This window comes from Hylobates moloch, unplaced genomic scaffold (assembly GCF_009828535.3).
Source record: "Hylobates moloch isolate HMO894 unplaced genomic scaffold, HMol_V3 SCAFFOLD_11, whole genome shotgun sequence".
NCBI lineage: Eukaryota > Metazoa > Chordata > Mammalia > Primates > Hylobatidae > Hylobates > Hylobates moloch.
This window is the reverse complement of record NW_026652286.1, coordinates 55,864,878-55,887,794: the sequence shown is the minus strand read 5'-3', so window position 1 is coordinate 55,887,794 and position 22,917 is coordinate 55,864,878. Positions and strand designations below refer to the sequence as shown.

General features: G+C 39.2%; 1 protein-coding gene across 21 annotated transcripts in view; it reads left to right on the top strand.

Moving 5' to 3' along the window:
* DLG2 (discs large MAGUK scaffold protein 2) overlaps positions 1-22,917 on the top strand; it is a 2,210,459-nt gene that overhangs the window by 1,982,384 nt on the left and 205,158 nt on the right. The gene's annotated exons all lie outside the window — the stretch shown is intronic.

The following is a 22,917-nucleotide window of genomic DNA, read 5'->3' as shown; positions in this document are numbered from 1 at the left end:
TAAAAATATATGCACATACCACCCCTGGAGGTAGCAGCTACTGGACTCAGGCTGATGGTGGCCGCGCAGGAATGGGGGTTCAGTGGCATCAAACTTTTCACTTTTTGGGTAGCCACCAATGTGGATTTTGTTGTAAAATTTTTAATTTTTAAATGTTAACCCTTGATTCATATTTTTGAAAACACTGTGAAGTAAAAAGGAACATAATTGTGGGTCACATGTGGTTGGCAGTCTGCTGATTTATGACCTCTTCCATAGCGTCTCTGTCACAGAATCTTTCAGATTACATGTTATTACATGTTATTGTTTTTGTGTATTCTTCCTACTGGGCTAAGAGCTCCTAAGGGCTAGGTTATGTCTTATTTTTCAAAAATAAGAGACACAGTAGATGCTCAAAAGGAAAAAAATAACAAAAAATACCTATCCTTTTGCACATTTTCTTTTTCTTAGAGTATGACCCTCTATTTACTCTCCAGAACAATCTTTTCGTGTCTTCATCTTCTCAGCTATACAACATTTGTTTGTAAAGTTTTAGTCATCAGAAGTCACAATGCTTGAGCAGACATTCCAGTCTGGGACAGAACCTCCAATTTAGGATTCAGCAAATAATAGCATTGAGATAGGCACTCTGAGGGCCACAAAAGGAAAAGAATGACATGACCCCTTAAACACTCGATAATCAAATGGGCTGTATTTTAGAAACAATTACATAACAATACAATTTAGTATAAGATCAATACAATATAATACAATACAGTTTAGTATGCGATCACATATGCAAATAGGAATTGAGGACGGGCGTGTTCTTGTAGTGTGTGGATTAAAGGGCAGGCTCTGGAGCCAGACTGTCTCCTACCAAATCCCAGCTCAGCTGCTTACTTAGCCTTTCTGCTTTCCAGCTTCCTTGTCTATATCATGAGGGTAATCCCTACACCACCAGGGTTGCACACAAAGAAAGACAGAGCCCTACTGACATGCCGGCCTGGATGAGTAAGATTGTAAGAAAACCTTACAGGCCAAACCTGTTGGCCTGCCAGGCGAGTAGCCTTATAGGACCTGGGGGAAATAATCACCCAAAATTTCCAGAATTTAACTGAAAGATTCAGGAGTAGAGAAGGGTAAAGGAGTAAGCAAAAAGAGATGGAGTGCAATTGTATGCTCTATGTATGGGCAGAGAGGATTATCTGGACTCCTGCAGATGCTCTGGTTTGGGTGTGGTCCAAGAATGCTCTCTCTCCCTCAATCTCTCCTCTCTGTTTGTTTTTTTTTTTTTTTTTTTTTTTTTATTGTACTTTAAGTTTTAGGGTACATGTGCACAATGTGCTGGTTTGTTACATATGTATCCATGTGCCATGTTGGTGTGCTGCACCCATTAACTCGTCATTTAGCATTAGGTATATCTCCTAATGCTATCCCTCCCCCCTCCCCCCACCCCACAACAGTCCCCAGAGTGTGATGTTCCCCTTCCTGTGTCCATGTGTTCTCATTGTTCATTTCCCACCTATGAGTGAGAACATGCTGTGTTTGGTTTTTTGACCTTGCGATAGTTTACTGAGAATGATGATTGCCAGTTTCATCCATGTCCCTACAAAGGACATGAACTCATCATTTTTTATGGCTGCATAGTATTCCATGGTGTATATGTGCCACATTTTCTTAATCAAGTCTATCGTTGTTGGACATTTGGGTTGGTTCCAACTCTTTGCTATTGTGAATAGTGCCGCAATAAACATACGTGTGCATGTGTCTTTATAGCAGCATGATTTATAGTCCTTTGGGTATATACCCAGTAATGGGATGGCTGGGTCAAATGGTATTTCTAGTTTGAGATCCCTGAGGAATCGCCACACTGACTTCCACAATGGTTGAACTAGTTTACAGTCCCACCAACAGTGTAAAAGTGTTCCTATTTCTCCACATCCTCTCCAGAACCTGTTGTTCCTTGACTTTTTAATGATGGCCATTCTAACTGGTGTGAGATGGTATCTCATTGTGGTTTTGATTTGCATTTCTCTGATGGCCAGTGATGATGAGCATTTTTTCATGTGTTTTTTGGCTGCATAAATGTCTTCTTTGGAGAAGTATCTGTTCATATCCTTCGCCCACTTTTTGATGGGGTTGTTTGTTTTTTTCTTGTAAATTTGTTTGAGTTCATTATAGATTCTGGATATTAGCCCTTTGTCAGATGAGTAGGTTGCAAACATTTTCTCCCATTCTGTAGGTTGCCTGTTCACTCTGATGGTAGTTTCTTTTGCTGTGCAGAAGCTCTTTAGTTTAATTAGATCCCATTTGTCAATTTTGGCTTTTGTTGCCATTGCTTTTGGTGTTTTAGACATGAAGTCCTTGCCTGTGCCTATGTCCTGAATGGTAATGCCTAGGTTTTCTTCTAGGGTTTTTATGGTTTTAGGTCTAACATGTAAGTCTTTAATCCATCTTGAATTAATTTTTGTATAAAGTGTAAGGAAGGGATCCAGTTTCAGCTTTCTACATATGGCTAGCCAGTTTTCCCAGCACCATTTATTAAATAGGGAATCCTTTCCCCATTGCTTGTTTTTGTCAGGTTTGTCAGAGGTCAGATAGTTATAGATATGTGGCGTTATTTCTGAGGGCTCTGTTCTGTTCCATTGATCTATATCTCTGTTTTGGTACCAGTACCATGCTGTTTTGGTTACTGTAGCCTTGTAGTATAGTTTGAAGTCAGGTAGCATGATGCCTCCAGCTTTGTTCTTTTGGCTTAGGATTGACTTGGTGACGCGTGCTCTTTTTTGCTTCCATATGAACTTTAAAGTAGTTTTTTTCCAATTCTGTGAAGAAAGTCATTGGTAGCTTGATGGGGATGGCATTGAATCTATGTTGAATCTCTGAATAGACCAATAACAGGCTCTGAAATTGTGGCAATAATCAATAGCTTACCAACCAAAAAGAGTCCAGGACCAGATGGATTCACAGCCGAATTCTACCAGAGCTACAAGGAGGAACTGGTACCATTCCTTCTGAAACTATTCCAATCAATCGAAAAAGAGGGAATCCTCCCTAACTCATTTTATGAGGCCAGCATCATCCTGATACCAAAGCCGGGCAGAGACACAACCAAAAAAGAGAATTTTAGACCAATATCCTTGATGAACATTGATGCAAAAATCCTCAATAAAATACTGGCAAACCGAATCCAGCAGCACATCAAAAAGCTTATCCACCACGATCAAGTGGGCTTCATCCCTGGGATGCAAGGCTGGTTCAACATACACAGATCAATAAATGTAATCCAGCATATAAACAGAATCAAAGACAAAAATCACATGATTATCTCAATAGATGCAGAAAAGGCCTTTGACAAAATTCAACAACCCTTCATGCTAAAAACTCTCAATAAATTAGGTATTGATGGGACGTATCTCAAAATAATAAGAGCTATCTATGACAAACCCACAGCCAATATCATACTGAATTGGCCAAAACTGGAAGCATTCCCTTTGAAAATGGGCACAAGACAGGGATGCCCTCTCTCACCACTCCTATTCAACATAGTGTTGGAAGTTCTGGCCAGGGCAATCAGGCAGGAGAAGGAAATAAAGGGTATTCAATTAGGAAAAGAGGAAGTCAAATTGTCCCTGTTTGCAGATGACATGATTGTATATCTAGAAAACCCCATTGTCTCAGCCCAAAATCTCCTTAAGCTGATTAGCAACTTCAGCAAAGTCTCAGGATACAAAATCAATGTACAAAAATCACAAGCATTCTTATACACCAATAACAGACAAACAGAGAGCCAAATCAGGAGTGAACTCCCATTCACAATTGCTTCAAAGAGAATAAAATACCTAGGAATCCAACTTGCAAGGGACATGAAGGACCTCTTCAAGGAGAACTACAAACCACTGCTCAATGAAATAAAAGAGGATACAAACAAATGGAAGAACATTCCATGCTCATGGGTTGGAAGAATCAATATCATGCAAATGGCCATCTCTCTGTTTTATTAACTATTAACTAATCCATGTGTGTCTCAGTTTCTTCAGCTGTAAAATGGGATAATAGTACCTACCTTATGGACTTGTTAAATGAGTTAACACAGGTAAAGTTCTTAGAACATTTGATGACAAAAGCAAATGCTTAAAACGTGTTGGCCATTATGACTGTTATCCCATAATCATTGTTGTATTCCTTATGTATAGCACGAACTATGACAGGCACTGAGATAAGGAAGTACAGAATATGATGGGCAGCCAAAGCAATACAAGACAGTAAGTGAGAGTACCATATCTGGACAGGATGACCTGGTTTCAGATCTGGGATTCTTCATTTAGTTTCCACCTAAGTAACCTGGAGCAAGCGTCTACTTCTGTAAACTGGGTGATGCTAATACACACCACAGGATTGTTGGGAGAACAACTGAGATAAATTGCTACATAAGGCATTCAGTATAGCTCCTGGTACATTGTAAATGCTCAATACTAGAAAGACTGAAGAAACCACTAGAGAAGTGGTAAAACTTCTTTAAGGTGCTTAAAATGCAGAAAACTGAAGAGTATATGCAATTCCAGGGCTTTCCAAAAGATAAGCTATTTTTCCAAGTTTTTTGTTACATTGCTCAAGCAATGTTTTCAAGTAGTAGAGCAAACTGTGAATAGGAAGGTGGGTCATGCTGGGCAAAAGTGAATTTTACTAAGCCAAAAGCACTTATTGTTTCAAGCATGAAAATTCATTGCAAATCATTTTGCTTATAAAAAAAATGAAAGTCAAGTGGTGTCAGTTACAATTGCAAAATATACTTTAGGTACTAAGAATAACTGTGTATTATCATTGTCATTCTGTGAAGCAGAGAACAAACTTAACCTTTGATCTCTTTGCTGACAGTTGGATATAATTAACATAATTATGGTTTGGACTGATCATTTTTGGCAAGAATTTTTCTTCTTATCTATCTGTTGGAGATTTAGATTATTACAGTAAAGAAGCACTTTTTAGAAATAATAAAGTCTCTATATATTTGTTTCCATCCTTCTTAAGAAAACAAGAACATAAAAGTATAATTTTTCAAAAAGCCCATTAGATATGAAAGTATCGAGTTTAAAATCTCTTAGGAATTCACTATAAATGAATAAGAATCGGAACATTATGAGGATGGAGTAAAATTAAAAGATAGTAATAGAAATAGCTAATATTGTGGGGGCACTTCCTGCTAAGTGTTTTCCAGAATTTAGCTCTGGTATGCCCATAACCATGCAGCCAAGGCCGGTTTGGCTATTATCCTTATTCCACAGAGGTCACACAGCAGAGCCATGTCTTCCTTCCTCTGCAGCCATGTCTTCTTTGGTGTGTGTGTTCATGAAAGAAGTCTGAGTCTATTTTTTTATAGGCAACTATTGGCGTTCTCTTGGCCCAATGTCTTTGGTAGCAAGAAGAAGATTGTTAAGAATAGACAATATAGGCCGGATGCGGTGGCTCACACCTGTAATCCCAGCACTCTGGGAGGCCAAGGTGGGCGGATCCCAAGGTCAGGAGATCGAGACCATCCTGGCTAACGCGGTGAAACCCCGTCTCTAGTGAAAATACAAAAAAAATTAGCCAGACATGGTGGTGGGCGCCTGTAGTCCCAGGAGGCTGAGGCAGGAGAATGGCGTGAACCCAGGAGGCGGAGCTTGCAGTGAGCCAAGATCGTGCCACTGCACTCCAGCCTGGGTGACAGAACGAGACTCCGTCTCAAAAAAAAAAAAAAAAAGAATAGACAATATATAAAAGCACGGACTACTGGTAAACAACGGTATAACCAAGACAAAGTTTACTGATAACATTTACCAAGTAAGTGAATAACTGATACCTTTGGTTTACCATGGTGTGAGCTTGGGGAAAATGTTAGTGCCAGAAGTGGGATTAGAACCAAAGTCTCTTAGCTCCTAGGCTATGTACCAACTAATGGATACCAGCCTTTCATCTGAGCAGTGTTAAGGCCTCACTAGTGATTTTTCACCTCACTCCTGGTGATGGGGTTAGTGAGCTAGGGAAATCAATTCAAGAGGTCTGTTGTTTTGTTAACCTATCCAATTGACTCATCATGCCAGGCACTAGGTGTGTTTAATACATTTTCACTGGAGTTGTAGCAGCAGGAAATTACAGACAGAGTAAGACAAGTTTTAATCTAAATGTTATAATAAAGAGATATGGAAACACTGATAAGAGAGCAACTCTTGCTGACTGAAGCTTTATGGAATGTTGTCTAGAGGAGGTGGCATTTGCACTGGGTCTTGGATGACTGAGTAGGATTTCAGGAGATACTCATGGGGGTAACAAAGGCCTTGTAGGGAGAAGACCTGGAAGTGTGAAAAACGTGACTATTGAAGGTTCTACCTCTTGGTGGGGGTGGAGGGAAGCAAGTGGTAGAAAGGGAGATGTTGGCCTCTGCATCAGTGAGTGCTAAGCAAAAGGGTTGGCAACCTAAGCATCATCATCAGTGTTGGTGTTGTGTACACTTGACTTCAGTTTCACATATTAATGTTTTAATTCATTAGTGATATCTAAAGTACAACAAAATGTAGATTAGCAGATGGCATTGGGATCAATGTGTCCCATTAGGAATCAATAGAGGGGGAGAGAGGAAACGACTTTTCTTGAAGAACGAATTGGTCGTATACTTGAAGAAAGGTAAGAATAAATACATTTCCACTGTGGAAGGAATTCTGACTTGAGGAACAACAAGTTTTCTGTATCCTTCCTCTACTCATTCTTCCCTCCCTTCTGCTTCCCCAAGTGCTCTACTGGGGAGGAAAAGTAGGCAGATGAATGAATGTCAGGCTCAGGAGGAGAAGTTCTGAGTGCTGCCAGGCATTCTGTCTCATCTGCAGAGGCTAAGATTGCTGGAGAGAAATCTGACCAGGACCCACCTTGGAGAGGAAATGATGGGTGGAAAGGCCCTGAGGCTCTAAGACAGTCCTTGTTGCCTGCAGGGATTCAACCAGGTCTGGCATTATAGTACCCTGTAGTCACTTTCATTTAAGCAGATTGACACTTTTTGAAAAGTGATGTTTCATTGGAATGAGATTTTGTTGGAAATAGATTCAGTGATGACTCTTAATGAGTGTCACCCTGCTGACTGTTCAGGGTTGTGTTCTGTATGCCATCTGTTAACATCTCTGAGTTCTCTGCAAAACCAGCAAGTGCTGCAAGATGTTCCCTGACCTGCGTAATCTCAGACATGTTATGGCCAGATGAGCAGGGTGCTGACCAGGGTGCCTTTTTGGCACAGCCTTTCCTAGAAGGCTCAAGTTGCACCTGCAGAATTCCTACTGTACTGTTTAGGCATCTTTGAGGAGATGTCAGGACTTGGATTAGCACAACTTCCCCAGAGCATTGTGATGCCAACAACTTACTGCTTAAACAGTAAAACAGTATGTGACAGCAATTCAGGGAAAAGAAATACATATTGGGGGCAGTGGAATAGGTCCTTTTGGATATGAATTTGGAGAATGAAACTTTGGCAATAAGGATAGGAGAGGGGTTGGTAGGCCAGGGTATATGGGTGTGGGGAGCTGTTTCCCGAGCTCTTAGTTGGCCTAAACACTCTCAATTAAAATTTTCCTTTTCTTTAAAGGAATACAATGTAAATGACAAAATCAAATATCTTCACACTTTCCTCAGAATTTTTGTTTTTGCTTCTTTTAAATCCACACAAGCATGTACATATACACATAAACTCTCAGGGTTACAGAGAAAGTGCTACTGAGGTCTGGGCAGGAAATGGGATTCCATCTGCTCCCAAGCATGTCCCAGCTAGCCCAATATAAGCACTCTGACAAGTGCTGTCCCTGAAATTTAGCCTTTTCTGAACAGAAAAGGCTGAGTAATATTACAGTGAAGCCAGTAACAATGTCTATATCATAATGCTCATAATCTCCACAATGATTCCAATGGATATCTTCAAAAGGCTGAATAGGAAACTTCCATGTTCATGTTTATTTTCTTTCCTTCTTTTCTTCTTATACTCTTTTCTTCATTTATTCAATAAATATCTGTTTATCTAGGGCTGATTATGTGCTAGGCACTGAACTAGGAGTTAAGATTAGGTTTTTAAACTGTAATGCCCTAGTCTTTAGTAATGAGTCACAGAGAGGCCACTCATTACAATACAACTGGAGAGTAAGTGCCAAGATGGAGAGAAGCACTGGATGGATGTGTGGGAGCACAGAGGGTACCTCATTTATTAAGCATCTACTTCATGCCACCTGGGCATGAAGACAACCATTCATTCTCGCATGGGCTGGACTCTTACAACACCCTGATACAGAATGTACAGTTATTTGTGATAGTTGTTTCTCTTGTCCTGCACCTAGACCAGTCCCCAAGACCTCTTATCCATGCCCCCATCTCTAGATGTCCTCAAGAAGACCACACAGCCAAATTCTGGGACTAAGGTCTTACCTTCTAATGAATATGTTAATTATTACTAGCATGCAGTAACCTCATTCGGCACTATCCTAAGAAAATGCTGCCATGCATTAAATAAAATTACTCCATTTCTATAGACATTTTTAAGTCACTCATACAAGACTCTGCTGGGGCATTAGATGTTACAGCAATAGCTAGGATGTGTCTCCTATCCTTCTAGAGTGTGTCCTCCAGGAGAACAAGTACACACATAGAACCAAAATACATCAAAATGCCTGAATGTCATAACGGAGTGCTTTGTAAGTATACAAAAAATGAAGTGGCTTCTTTTGGGCCTGAGGACTCAGGAGGAGAAAATGGTAATTGTTCTGAGTCATGAAGATTTGTTAGAATGTCAGGAGAGAAGAAGCATCATCGCAAGGGGAAGAAAAAATAAAACTAAAAGAACTATGAATGGGAAAGTACAAGGTACGCTCTGAAAACACTTGGTACACTTGGAGTGTTATCAGGAAGGTTGTCAGGAGGAGATAAAATAGGAAAGCAGAGGGCAGATCAAATTGACCTCGAATGCCAGGCTAATTCATTCAAGGCACATTCTCTGATATTATTCTAATCCTAATGTAGCTCCATGACAGAGTCCAAATCATCCTTTAACTTGGTTGGTGAAAGTTTTATCTTGTATGGGCGCAAAGAACCAGATTGGGTGAGAAGTGGTAATAGCATGGAAAAAACACAATCACTGCTTTAAGAACTTCCAGACTGGTGGGCAGCCAGTCTTATCCACAGAATAGAATAAATTCAGCACTTCAAAATTTAATATTCACCAGTTAAAAAAAAAATTATTGGCCAGGCACGGTGACTCATGCCTGTGATACCAGCACTTTGGGAAGTAGAGGCAGGCAGATCACTTGAGGTCAGGATTTTGAGACGAGCATGGCTAACATGATGAAACCCCATCTCTACTAAAAATAAAAATATTAGCTAGGTGTGGTGCATGCCTGTAATACCAGCTACTCGGGAGGCTGGCACAGGAGAATCTCTTGAACCTGGGAGGCAGAGGTTGCAATGAGCCAAGATCGTGCCACTGTACTCCAGCCTCGGCAACAGAGCAAGATTCCATCTAAAAAAAAATAAAAATCTAACTTCTACCTCTTAATGTGATTTATTTTTGTGCTCCTTGGACATGTGTGGTCACTTTATCAACAGAAAAAATGTATGTATTTCTTGGGGAAAACGGCCCCAAAGAAATTCTTCCCGTGATGGAGATAAAGTGATTAATACTTTATTGGACTTTATGCATGGATATGACATGTATAGTGACAGTTATAAATCTAGGAATTCTCAGGGGCCCAAGGTGTAGCCTGCTTGCATTTACAGACAAAATAAATTTAATTCAGGACCAAGAAAAAATGCATACAAATAGTAACATGCATAGAAAAGAGATTTCTGCTGTTTAAGAGAATTATATATGGACACAGGAGGCAGGAAGGAGGGATTGTTGCTTGCATTTGAAAGATGGTCTATTTGTGAATTGTGTCTTCTATCTCTGGAGGAGAAGATAACAGCAAGGGAGATTCACTGCAAATCCACTTTTGTCAGCCCCATGGCAGGTTTCTTCAGTTTGTAGTTGTTACATTTAGATATGATGCAGCCCCCATGGATGTTAAATCATTATGATAATTGGGACTATGATAGAAAAGTCATTGTCTTCTCTTTGTTGTTCAGGTAATTTCTCATATTTACAAGCATTTTGTGTACATGAATGAAGTTGCATACAGCATTGAGAAGTTATTAGATGGGGGTTCCACTTCTGCCACGAACATTTTCTAGTTGTGTGACTGGGCATATGTCACAACTAGTGTGAGCCTTAGTTTTCACATATATACAGTGGAATAAGACTATCTTCCACACAGAGCTTTTGAAAGAATTTAAAGAGAGCATATACAAAACCTAGAAGGTGTGAGCTAGTAATGCACAACTTGGTGGGATATGAAACCCAAAATATAACTTTTTAGTCTTATCAAAGGGAGATCAGCCTGGGGGGGGGGGAGTGACAACCACACTTATGATATGACACTGTATCACAGAAGGCCTACCCTCAGGTGTCATTAATTGTGAATCATACCACAATGATATTAAGACAACACACTTAAAAAACACACATCTAGGCCAGGCGCAGTGGCTCACACCTGTAATCCCAGCACTGTGGGAGGCCAAGGCAGGCAGATCACTTGAAGTCAGGAGTTTGAGACCAGCCTGGCCAACATGGTGAAACCCCGTCTCTACTAAAAATAACAAAAATTAGCCAGGCGTGGTGGTACACACCTGTAATTCCAGCTACTTAGGAGGCTTTGGTGGGAGAATCGCTTGAACCAGGAGGCGGAGGTTGCAGTGAGCCAAGATTGCACCACTGCACTCCAGCCTGGGCACCAGAGCGAGACTCCATCTCAAAAACACAAAAACAAACCACACCTCTGCACTTCAAATATACACGTGAGCACTATTCATCTTAATCATCTCTCAAAGTGAATAATTAGCTTTCAAAGGTTGTTCCTCTCCCCCTTTTCAAGAGCAAGCAGAGAAAAAACAAAACAAGTGCAGGCTACTGCCAGATAGATACCCTCCTGCATGATCTACAGGCACTGCTTTGTGGCTCCAAGCTGGGGTCCAATTGTGCTGCAAAGATTCCACACCAATAAAACACAAAATAACATCACTTACGAAAGCTTTTAGCATTTGGGGCAAACAATGATGATTCTACATTTTAATTTATACTGAAAAAAGAGCATAATTTTTTCTCTTTTCTGCCGTGAATTCATTTCTCTAACAGGTCCAAATTTGATTAGACCGAAACAGGCTGAATTTAAATGTGTAGATTTCAGGTGATTTGTTTCTTACTTTCTGCAAAGGTGCTGATATCACATAAGATTTCACCAGGGCTTCTTCTAGCCAGAAGACGTGTCCTTTGACAGCCAGTGTGACCTTCGTAGCTCTGAGCCAGGCGGGGAGCAAATCTCTCACATGCTCTAATCCTCTAAGGGTGTTTTGGAAACAAGATTTACATGTCTCCCTATTAGATGCTGTTTACTTAGAACCAAACAGCATTATAAAGTAGACTTCCTAGGGCATTCTCTTTCTGGTTAGTAATTTAACTAGAATAAATTGAATGCTCTGGATATTTTCTTCCTCCTCCTCCAACTCCTCTTCTTCCTCCTTCTTCATCATTGTCAAGGTCATCAGACACTGATAATACAGCAAATCTATGAAAGAGTTATGCTAAACACTAAGTTGTCCTAAATTAGCTCAGAAGGTCTTGCCAAACCCTGAGTACAAAAAAGGGCAGGAATAAGTTTGTTGCAAACTAATTTTCAATTTATTATGAAGAGAATGGGCATTTATTATGAGGAGAATGGACAGTCTCACTCTGTCACCCAGGCTAGACCCCTACTTTGTACAGCTTCTTTACATGTGTCATCTTATTTATCTTCACAGTGGTCTTGTAATTGTAGTTGGCATTATTTCCAACTCAGAAAGGTTAAGTAATTTGCCCCTGGTCACCCCAGCAGTAAGTATGTACTTACTCTTACTCTCGGACATTCCGTCTGAGATTTTTTTTTTTTTTTTTTTTTACCTAAACTCAGTTTTCTTACTCAATTCAATTGATATTTATTGAGTACCTATTATGTACTAGGTACTTACTTGTACTAAGAGCTAAGTATACACAGTTAAATAAGACATAATGTCTTCCTCCATAGAGTTTTAGGCTGGCAGGGGAAACGGGTATAATAAACATAAAAGATATAATTGTCATAAATGCAAAAATGACTATATATATGAGGTATAGAGTAAGTAAGATAAAGAGGGGCATGATTAATTTCATTTAAAAGAGCAAAATCATAAAAGACTTACTATCAAATTTTAAAGAAAGAGAAGGAATATGCCATGCAGATAAGAATAAAGGCTGCATGTTGCAGACAGGCCATTTCCCTGTTTAAATAGAAGCTGTCTTCAGCCAAGGGCATCTGGAGTAGAAAGTCTTTCAGTCTTGAAAGGGGATCTGAGGCACTATGATATCTGAGGCAAAGAAATTTTATACACTTCCTTAAATGATTATTTTATAGTAAGCTAGAATGTGTGTATGAATTTTGCTAACAGCCTAGATGTGGAATTTTTAAAACGAGGAATATGTTCACATTCAGGTGGCATGTTTAAAGAAAAAGAAATGTTTTTCATATCTGGGAACATTGCGTTAGTTTCCTATCGCTACTATAACAAATTGCTACAAATGTAGTGGCTTATTACAGCACAGTTCTATTGTCCTACAGTTTTGGAGGCCAGAAGTCGAAATCAGTTTCACTAGGCTAAAGTCGAGGTGTGAGCAGGGCTAGTCCCCAATGAAGACTCTATAAGAAATCCATTTCTTTGCGTTTTCTAGCTTCTAGAGGCCACCTATGCTTCTTGGTTTGTGACCCCCTTCCTCACAGCCCTCCAACCTCTTCTTTTCATTATCTCACCTTCTATTTCCTCCTTTGACCTTGCCTACCTCTTACATGGACCTGTGTGATTATATTTAGGACACGCTCATATAATCCAGGAAAATCTCCCCATCTCAAAACCCTTAATCACACCTTCAAAGTCCCTTTCAGCATAGTAAGTAACATTCACAAGTTCTCGGGATTAGGATATAGATACACTTGGGGGCCATCATTCAGCCTACTGCACACGGGCATTACAGTCAAAACTTCTTGCATTGGCACTACTTATTGGGTGCATTTGTCTGGTGATTGTTAGAATGTCTGTTCTAATTTACACTTGTCCAGGTCTGCCTCCTTTTATAACATCAAGATAACTAGGGGCAAATAATGTATTCTCTAGCAAACCCCTAATACGTTTGAATAAAGTTAAAAAACTTTCTCTTTCTATTCTGACTAAAGGAAGCCAAAGCAAGAGCACATTGAGAAACCTTCATACCTATGCTAATGGAGACTTGAAAATTAAGGAAAATCTATAGAAATCATGGAGGAAAAACAGACAGTCTTGAAATGCCACATGAAACAGAGGGGGGGAAAGAAATTCCCTTATGCCTCCCTTCCTCCTACCCTCCAGTCTCCTGTTAGTGCCTCCCATTGGCTGAACCTAGTCAGAAGTGATTTTCCCAGGGAGCAAATTCCAAATTACATGCAAATTCCATGTAATTTGCATGAAGTCAGCACTTACGACATAAAACAGAGCAGGGGAAGTAAGGGAATTAGATATGAGAGAAAATGATCGGCACATAAACTGAATCTTGGGAAAACCAGGGTTGAAGTTCTTACTGAGTTTGTCCTGGTTATTCCTGCCTCATCCCCTTCAATTTTGCCTAAATATCCAGACATTCTTTGCATAGAAAGAATTTCCTCACTTCACTGGTTCTTTACAACCTGAGTCATTAGTGACAGCACTATTCATTGTGTATGATTTCAAGATCACTTTCCTGACCAGGCCTTGGAATTTCTTAGCCTTTCTCCCTTTCAGCACCAGGAGGGAATAGGAGCTGGGAGAAGCTGGGAGCTAGTGGGGCATATTGTATTTACCAGTCACTGGGCTTGATCACAGAACTGGAAAATAGAATGCCCAGCAGGAAAAATTCCTTGCTTCACGGTGGATTTTGATCAAATACTAACTATCCTGAGTATATTTTAAAATTTGTACTGTGGTTCCTATACTTAGAGGCCAGTGCTTTAAACTCCCCACTCAGCCCTACTTCCATTGAGCAGTCCTTCTCCCCCAACCCCGTGTTGTGCCTGGTCTCTAATCCAAGCTCTTACCAGACCCATGAGACCATCCTAATTGGATTTTAATTTCATAATAATGTTTAGCAACACATTGAGTTCAATTCATTATAGCCCTGAGTAGAAATGCAAATGAAATAGAGCTCCCCATCTCTGGCCATGAGAAGCTGTCGCTGCTGCTTCTTTTTAACTTTTAAAAGGTAAAAAGGAAGTTTCAAAGAAATCTACAGAGAGTTCCTGTGCATCTTCCACCCTGCCTCTTCCCAGTGTTGACATAATGCATAGCTATGGTGCAATGTTGAAACCAGGAAATGTCTACATCCACAGAGAAGCAGCTTCATTTTGTAAGTTTAAGAAGACTCCTCAGGGCTGGGGATGGTGGTGGTAGGCAATATTGTTGTAGTAATATTAATCCCATATATTCATACAATGCTTTTGTACTTTTTAAAGCTCTTTTATCCCTTCCCATGAATGTGGGGGTTCTATTAGCAAGTTCCACATTCAGCCAAGGGTTGCTGACACCTCAGTTTTACTTGGTAATTCAAAAGCCAGAGATTTTATTATAAGGGGCTGCTTCCCATTTTCCCATGGAAGGACACTGACATCAAGTTACCCCATCAAAAGATGACTTAATCCCCTTTGTCCTGTACTTTCTATTGATTGAAAGAAATTTCTCCTCTTCAGAGGCAGAAGAGGCATGGTCCTTGCCTCTATGTAGCTGCTCCGTTTTCTCTGATATGCCTTCCTTCACCCCTACACCTAGTCTTCTAGTCTACCCAATGCTTCCTCATCCTCTAAGATTAGGTCTAGGTGTTAACTCTTCTTAAGCACCATCCTCTTTGTACTTCCTCTCTGTACTGTGTGTACCAACACAGGTCTTTGTTCATGCCTTAACAAACTTACTGTCTGTTTTCTTGCCTGTGTCCCCTAATCAACAGGGAGTCCTTTGATGGCAGGAATTATATGTTTAAACCTTAATTTCTATCCCCAGCACTTGTTGTAAATGGATTAATAGACAGATTCATGGAACAATTCTGTGTCAATCTGGAAAGGTAGGAAAGCTTTAACAAAAACTGAATAAAAGGTATAAAAATAAATAAATTCTAGCTTATCTTCTCTTGAGGTCTTCTGTACTTTTTTGCAGATGTTTGGGGATATAGAACATGTGATAATGACAGAGCTGGTTGCATATGAACTTTTCAAATAGACTGATGGCAAGAAAGCAGCCAGATTAAATTAAATAGAATTAAATATAAATTTTGAGTTCCTTGTTAAATGTGATAATTTAAACACCTGCCTATATTTTTGTTCCCTTCCAAAACTCCACTAAAGTAACAATTAAGGAATTTAAATAGGTAAAAAATCTAAGGTCCAAAAAGAAGTCAGTCAAGACAACACATGTCAGATATATGAACAAAACTTTGGAAGCTGGAATGCTGATGATTGATTGGAAAATGACATATCAGAGCTGAGAAAGCAGAAACCCAAGTACTTATGGGAATATGAAGCTAATGAGATGTGTAGAATCCTGGAAGGACTTGGGTATTAAAGGCCTTGGGTGTCTGAAGGCGTGGGTGTGAGGAAGGTCTGAAAACACAAAGATTAGTTAGAAGTTTTAAAAGGAGCAACTACAGCTTCAAATTCTCTCTTTGACCTGCCAATCATTCCCATCCAACCAATGTTTCCTCTTTGGAAAGACTGAACCAGATTGAACCTGAGGCATCAGACATGGATGATGGTGGGGTTAAAATGCTGCACAGAGAACACAGATATAAAAGACGGTATTTAGTGAATTATGAGACATACTCCCGCCCCCACCCTTGTCTAAGCCCCACTCCTCCCTTCACTCCCAGAACCTGGTAACCAGGCTTTTGACCTGAAAGAAATGACATTAAGAGACTCTGGGGAAACTGACTTGGCGTAGAGATGTATAGGTCCTGATATTTGGGTGTCTCCAAAATGAACATGTCCCCTGTTTACCACTATTCAATAATACCTGCCTGCACACAGAGCTTCCAGTCAGCATTTTAGTGCCTCATCATTAATTTGGACTTATAAGCAAGGATCACCAGATACCTGAGGACATCCTTAAAACAAAACAGAATCACAAAGAATCCAGAGAATCAAGAGATAATCCAGAGAGTGGAGGGAAACATCAAAATAGCTCTAATTAATATACTTAAGAAGATGAGACACACATTAATTGAGAACAGTAGCTTTTAAAAAGGAACATTTAGGGAAGAGAGAGCTTTTGGACATTTAAATGTATTAGATCACACCTGGAATATCATGTTCAGTTCTAGGAGGACCCTCCCCCACCCCCATCGTAATAGGGGCATTCAAAAAGTAGAGGTTGGCCCGAGGAAGTCAGAACCTGGATGTATTCATTCATGCACATACTTGTGCATATGGCACACATTTGTCATTTACCTCCATGAGCCAACCAGACACAGTTCTAGGAACGAAGGAACCAGAAAAGATCCAGAGGAGGCTGAGTGCTCAGGGGTTGGGTAAGGATGGAGACAGATGATACAAAATAAAGTACAGTGGTGAGCAGTGTGTGAGAGAAGAAGAGAGACCAGCAAAAGTGTCTACAAAAAGCCCTAAGGGGAGCAGCTGAAGGATGTGAAGGGGAGAAGGTGTGTTACCAAAAGAACAGAAGAAATTAGAGGTTTTCCTTCCTTCTTTCCATCCCTCTTTCCCTCCCTCCCTTCCTTCCTTCCTCTCTCTCTCTCTCTCTCTCACTCTGTTTCATATCTGAAAGGCTATTAAATAGAGGGAGAGAATTTGTTCTATATAGGAAATAAAAAAGGATTCAGATAATGACTCAAAATGGGAAACAAACTGAGCTGTTTGGGCAAGGAATATTAAATTTCTACTCAAGACTGGCTTTTGTCTGAAAGATGTTCTTTTCACATCCTCTTGCGTCCAGACAAATCCAAAATGTGCCAAATAGAAACCTGCTGTTTCTGCTATAGTTCTCCACTGAACCGAGCTAGCTTGATAAGCTCTTGTGTATCTGTTAGCTTATTCTAAAATCGATCAAACATAAGTAGATTTTATCAAAGAGGATAATTTCTTAAATTGATTTATAGAAACCAGCTCTGTTTTGGTTAAAATAAATAGGAAAATTGTTGAAATGCGATGATTCCTGGCTCTTGGATTTAAAGCATGAATACCATTCTCGAGCAAGTCCCACAAAATTCAGGCACAGACTAAAGGAAATGGAGAATAAATTTTCCAGCAAATAACAATGGAAAAAACTTACCCTGTAACTGTGCTATAACAACCCCCAGAATCGGGCTTCAGTCATCCTGCATCTCCCAAATTTTTAGCCTTTCGTTGTACAAACTGCAAATAATTGACACCAGGCTCTGAGTCAGCTTTCTGATCCTCAACCTCATGGTTCAAATTGGAGCCTAATTATAGGAGCTACTCCTACACCTCCATAGGCAGCATGCTTGGGATTTTTTCTTACATTATTAATCAGAGGAAAGATAAATTTGCCTGTTTTAGTTATACAGGGATGAATTGTCTCCTAGCCGATTTTTATTTATTTATGCATAAAAGTCTATTTTTAATGGTTACTTACTTTTATTATTTCCTTCCCTGGGTCTGAAGGATAGAATAGTCAGATTAGTGTACGTTTCATACAACCCTATCTGTCATTGCAGCATAGCCCTCATCTATAAATATTCCTTAGGCTCTGGCGTATAAATTACTTCAATTGTTAAAGTGTATAAATTGCTTCAATTGTTAAAGGTGTATCTTCCCATATTCCCAGTCACTGGAATTCAGAGAGCCTAGGTCATAATGATATCCCTTTAAACCCAATGTGTTCCAACATGGACTCAGTGTCATTTTCTGCTCTTCCTCTCAATGGCAGCTCCTTTCTGTTCTCTGTCAGTTGCCCAAGCTGGAAACCTGAGGGAACCTTGGACACTTCCACTCTTTCTCATGGGCCACACTGAATTAATCAGCAAAGGCTCTTATTTACACTTACCAAATGTATGTCCCTTCTCCATTCCCATCTTCTTCACCATTTCTCACCCAACCAGTGAAGGAGATGCCTAAATGACCTCCAGGTGTTCTATGCACTATCCAGGCTTTCCATCATAATACTGGGGACTATGTGACAAATTATCATATATCCCTTAAAAAAACACTCAATGGTTTTGTAATATCTTTGTTTTAGAGGTCAAATTTATAGCAAATAGTACTGTGCAATGAATGCTATAGGGTTATATTTTGGCCTCACTTAAGTGACAATTCCAAATCCATGTACAACCACGGAGTTCTTCACTTTCTCATAGATCCTTTGCCAAAAATTAGGGGAACAATTTTTTAGAAAAAAATTACTGAAATAAGCAAAAGAAATTTCTTTTCTGAGTCATGGAAGTAACTAAACTGAGCATGAAATTGTTACCATAAATTGCACTGAGGAATTTCTATTCAGCTCCTGTTTATGAGTTTGGGTGCTGTGGGTAAGTTCCCATTATGTGATTTTTCTGGCTGCATAACACAAAATACTTGCAATATTAATTTGATAAATAGGAACACATTTAGCATCTCAAGGAGTAAAAGGTAATCTTCAGACTGAGGGAGAATCTAGCTAGGTGATTTTTAGGATTCAGAAATAGATAATTATGTTGAGAACGAAGTTATGAGTATAAACAATTCTCTCAATCCATCTCTCTGCCGATTCTTCCTTTCACCTCAATTGAAAATTGAAAATTATTTTAGTGAGAGAGCTATAGAGGAGTAGAACATATTTATCGAATTCTCCACATTTTGAAATGGCTGGTTCACTTTCTTATCAGGAAGAGAGAGAGATGGCCACATTAGTAGCCTCACTCCATCAGTTAGACATATGTCAGGTACCTGCAATGTGCTTCACAGATACTAAGCAAGTACTTACAGATAAATAGTTGTATGTATGCTGAGTGCTGCAAAAGAAAGGTATCTGTTGTATTTGAAGGAAAGACCTGTCGTATCTCAAAATGATATTTTGAGAAGCTTTCATTTGAGAAGTGTACTGGGGAACTCAAACAAAGCCTTTTCATTTTGATCATGCCAAATCACCTATAGAATTCACTTACAGACATGTATCTATAGTCATATCAGAAATTGGCTGCTAGATGGTTACTTAGGGTAACCAAACAAGTCTGAGACAGCCATGGACTTGTTCATATCAGGAACAAAACAGAGACAAGTAGTCCCTTGTAGAAGAAAGTCTAGAATCAATGTAGAAAAAAAAAACACTGAATGAAACTAGGACTAGAAGATTTGAGTTTGAGTCCCTGCTCTGCTGTGTGGCCTTGGATAAATTGACTAGCCTCCGTGAGCCTCCATATTCCCTTAGTGGTCTTCCCATTGCGCCTCTACTTACCTAGGAATAGTGGTGTATTAGTTTGTTTTCATGCTGCTGATGAAGAAACAAGTCACATTTTGCGTGGATGGCCTCAGGCAAAGAGGAAACTTAGATATTATTTTAGCTCCTGGCTCCGTGATTTTTATACGAAAGAACAAGACAAATTCAGCAAAGATTTAATATTTGAGTTTGCCAAGGAAGGTTTTCTTATCTAGTGGATGCGGTCTTAGGTACTATGCCTTAAATTAGAAGGCACGGTTCCTCGTTCCTTCTTCTGATGCACCATTAGCTATAAATCACACCAATTAAACTACAGCTTGTGCATCCACACTCTGGCACTTTCACTCAACCTGCCAATAAAATCTTGAGAGAATCACCACTGGCAGCTAGGCCCTAATAATATCTGAAGTTTCCATTTTCCCCCACAGAATTTCACATTTACTCTCTCATGCATGATGCCCTTTGTGGCTTTATTTTTACAGCTAAGACAGAAATCTAATTCCACTTTTCAGATAAATCTCAGAGAGAGGAAGTAGTCGTGTAGGCAGGTTGGGATATTTTTAAAAAACTGCATTGGTATGAATTACTTTTGTCACCACTTTCTATTTATACTGTACAATTCAGTTTACCAAACATTTTTATCTGTTTCTTCATTTGATCTTCATAGCAATCTTGTAATGTAAGCAGGAAATCAGTGATGTCTCCATTTTATAGACAGGGAATATAAAGCTTCAAGAGAGCTTCATGGTTTTTTTTTATTCATTTATTGAGTACCTAGTCTGTTCCTAACAATGGACTATGCCATTTACAACTGCTGTTGCATTTACCTTTCAAGAAATCTGATCAGGTAACTACTTTTTTTCTATTGTACATACGAGAAAACTGAGTATTCTCTAAATTGAGTATCTTATGCAAAATCCACACTAAAAATCAATAATAAACTTATGATTCAAACATGAATCAGATTTATCTCAGAGCCTTAAAAAATAATAATACATCAGTTACTCCTGTCACCCAAAGAAAACAAGCTTTGCCAACTTCAGGAAGTTTCTGTGTTGACTCCATTTTGCAATAAGCCTGATAATCAGAGAAAATCTACCTTTATGAATCTATAAAACAAAGCATGCATGAAGCCAAATTGAAATTTGATGTATGTAATTTTCAGAGTTATATGCATATTGTATGAAATAGCTAGTTAGGGATTCAGATTGTTATTTGCCTATAAAACTTACTTTATTTCACACATTAAAGAATTCCTGAGTGTTTGGCTGAAACCTCTTTAAAGTTTCTCCATCCAAGCTGCAAGAGATTGTTCTAGTCAAAACAAATGATCCCAATTCTATCTGAAAACAGAGAAGGAGTGAGGAGGAATGGAGAAAGACATACCTTAATTCAGTGTGTTATTAAAAATTATTCTAAAAGGCTTATCTATTTAGTATTAGATCTGGTAAACTAAAGGATCATTTCTGTTTATCAGAACTCTTAACTCATCCAATTCAGCAGGCACTTATATTAGCATTTATTAGCTGATAACTGTGTGCCACACTCTATGCCAAGTGTTAGGGATACAGAAAAAAACATGATAACATCCTTGCCCTCATGGTATCCATAACTGAGTTATTAATGGTCAATAGCAAAGAGGTACAAGAGATAGGTGCATACATCCTCTTCCTTTGTGGAGTGCAGAAAAGATAGACTCTTGCTATTGTCTAGAATTTCTGGTTAAGTTGGATTCTGATGAATTTAGTTCATAATCTATTTGTCTCTCTCCATCTCTGTATCTCTCTCTCTATGTCTCTCTCTCACACACACACGCACACACACACACATACACACACACACACACACTCTCTCTCTCTCCCTCTCTCTCGGATTTGTAAGCCAAACATCTGTAAATCTTTAGCAATGGAAAATTCCATGTCACCACTTCAACACAGAGGCAGGTTGGCAACTTGAGAGATGAGCTAAGTCAGGGGTTGAAGTAAAAGCTAGTAAAATCCTTAGGCAGTAGCATGGAGAGATCCACCCCAAATCCTTCCAGTCACCAGAGCTCAGTGCTCTTGATGGAGGTGGGCATTCCAATGCGTATCTGGGAGGGGAGCCAGGCTCCTCAAATAGTTCCTAATGGCGCCCTTCCTGACAGGATGACTTGAAAAGCAGCCAGGGTGAGAAAAGCTCTAAGGGTATCTCTAAAGCCTAAAGTAATGTGACTGGGCCCCTTCTGTGCATATCTGGCTCTGAAATCCCAGGAAAACTAGAAAAAGAAGAGGTGATGAAATGGCAACCATCTAATATTTTCTGAGCTCCAAATAATTAAAATTATTTTTGTATCATCATATGAAAGAATGTTGACAAAGCATTGCTTCTTGAAATTGAGGTATAAATAGTGTTCTATGGCTAATCCTCTTATGTGTGACTATTTGGTTAAGAGTCCAGTGGAAAGAGAGCAGTAGTATATATTTTTGGGATTTTCTAATTTTAAACATTCTGAGTTAACATATTTCATTGATTATAAGACTTATATCTTCCCCTCTCCACAGAATACATTTCAGCTTGTGAAATCAGAAGAGTCTTGTGTCCACCCTCTCCAAAAAAAAGATGCTATTATTCATTGATGGTGCTTTTTAAAATAGATACTGCTTAAAAGGATAGAAATAAATTACAGTCTCTTGGATATTCAGAACAGCAATGTATAGGGGTAGGGATAATTTCTACATTTTACAAATGAGAAAACAGCATCTCTGAGTGGGTACGGTATTTTCTTAACATCTCTCAGAGCCAGGACTCAAATCCAGAAACTCTGATTCTAAGGTACTGCTTTGAACCCCAAGTTGCTCTTCTCACTCTATAAGTAACTGGATAGTTCACAAAGATTTAAACTGCCCCAATTTGTCCATTTTAACATGGAACTGACTGTATTAGTCTTTCTATGATAGAAGGGTTTCTTGATATCCTGTTACCATCTAAAAAGAACATGATACTCCTCAAATGGAGCAGATATTTAAATACCAAATGCTCTTTTTGTATTCACAAAAAGAAACTAGAAAATTACAAGCAACTATGCACTATCCTGTGAGCCTCTTGAGGAAAAAAATCTGTTCAGTGGATTCAGTATCCCTAGCAATTAGGATTGTGCAAGGCATGTAATAAACCCCAAAGAAATATTTACTGAATAAATGAAAGAAGGATGTTTCCACCAAAGAAATGGCAACATTTATAATTGCTCACAGCACCTCATCCCTGGAGCAGTAATTAGATGCTCTGCTAAGAATAGATGTAAACCATTTCTGCTTCATCCTTACCATGCACCCTTCCTGAGCCTCTGTGACAATGAGGGTCACATCCAGGTAAACAATATTGTGACCCCCAACAGACTACACACCATTGACATTT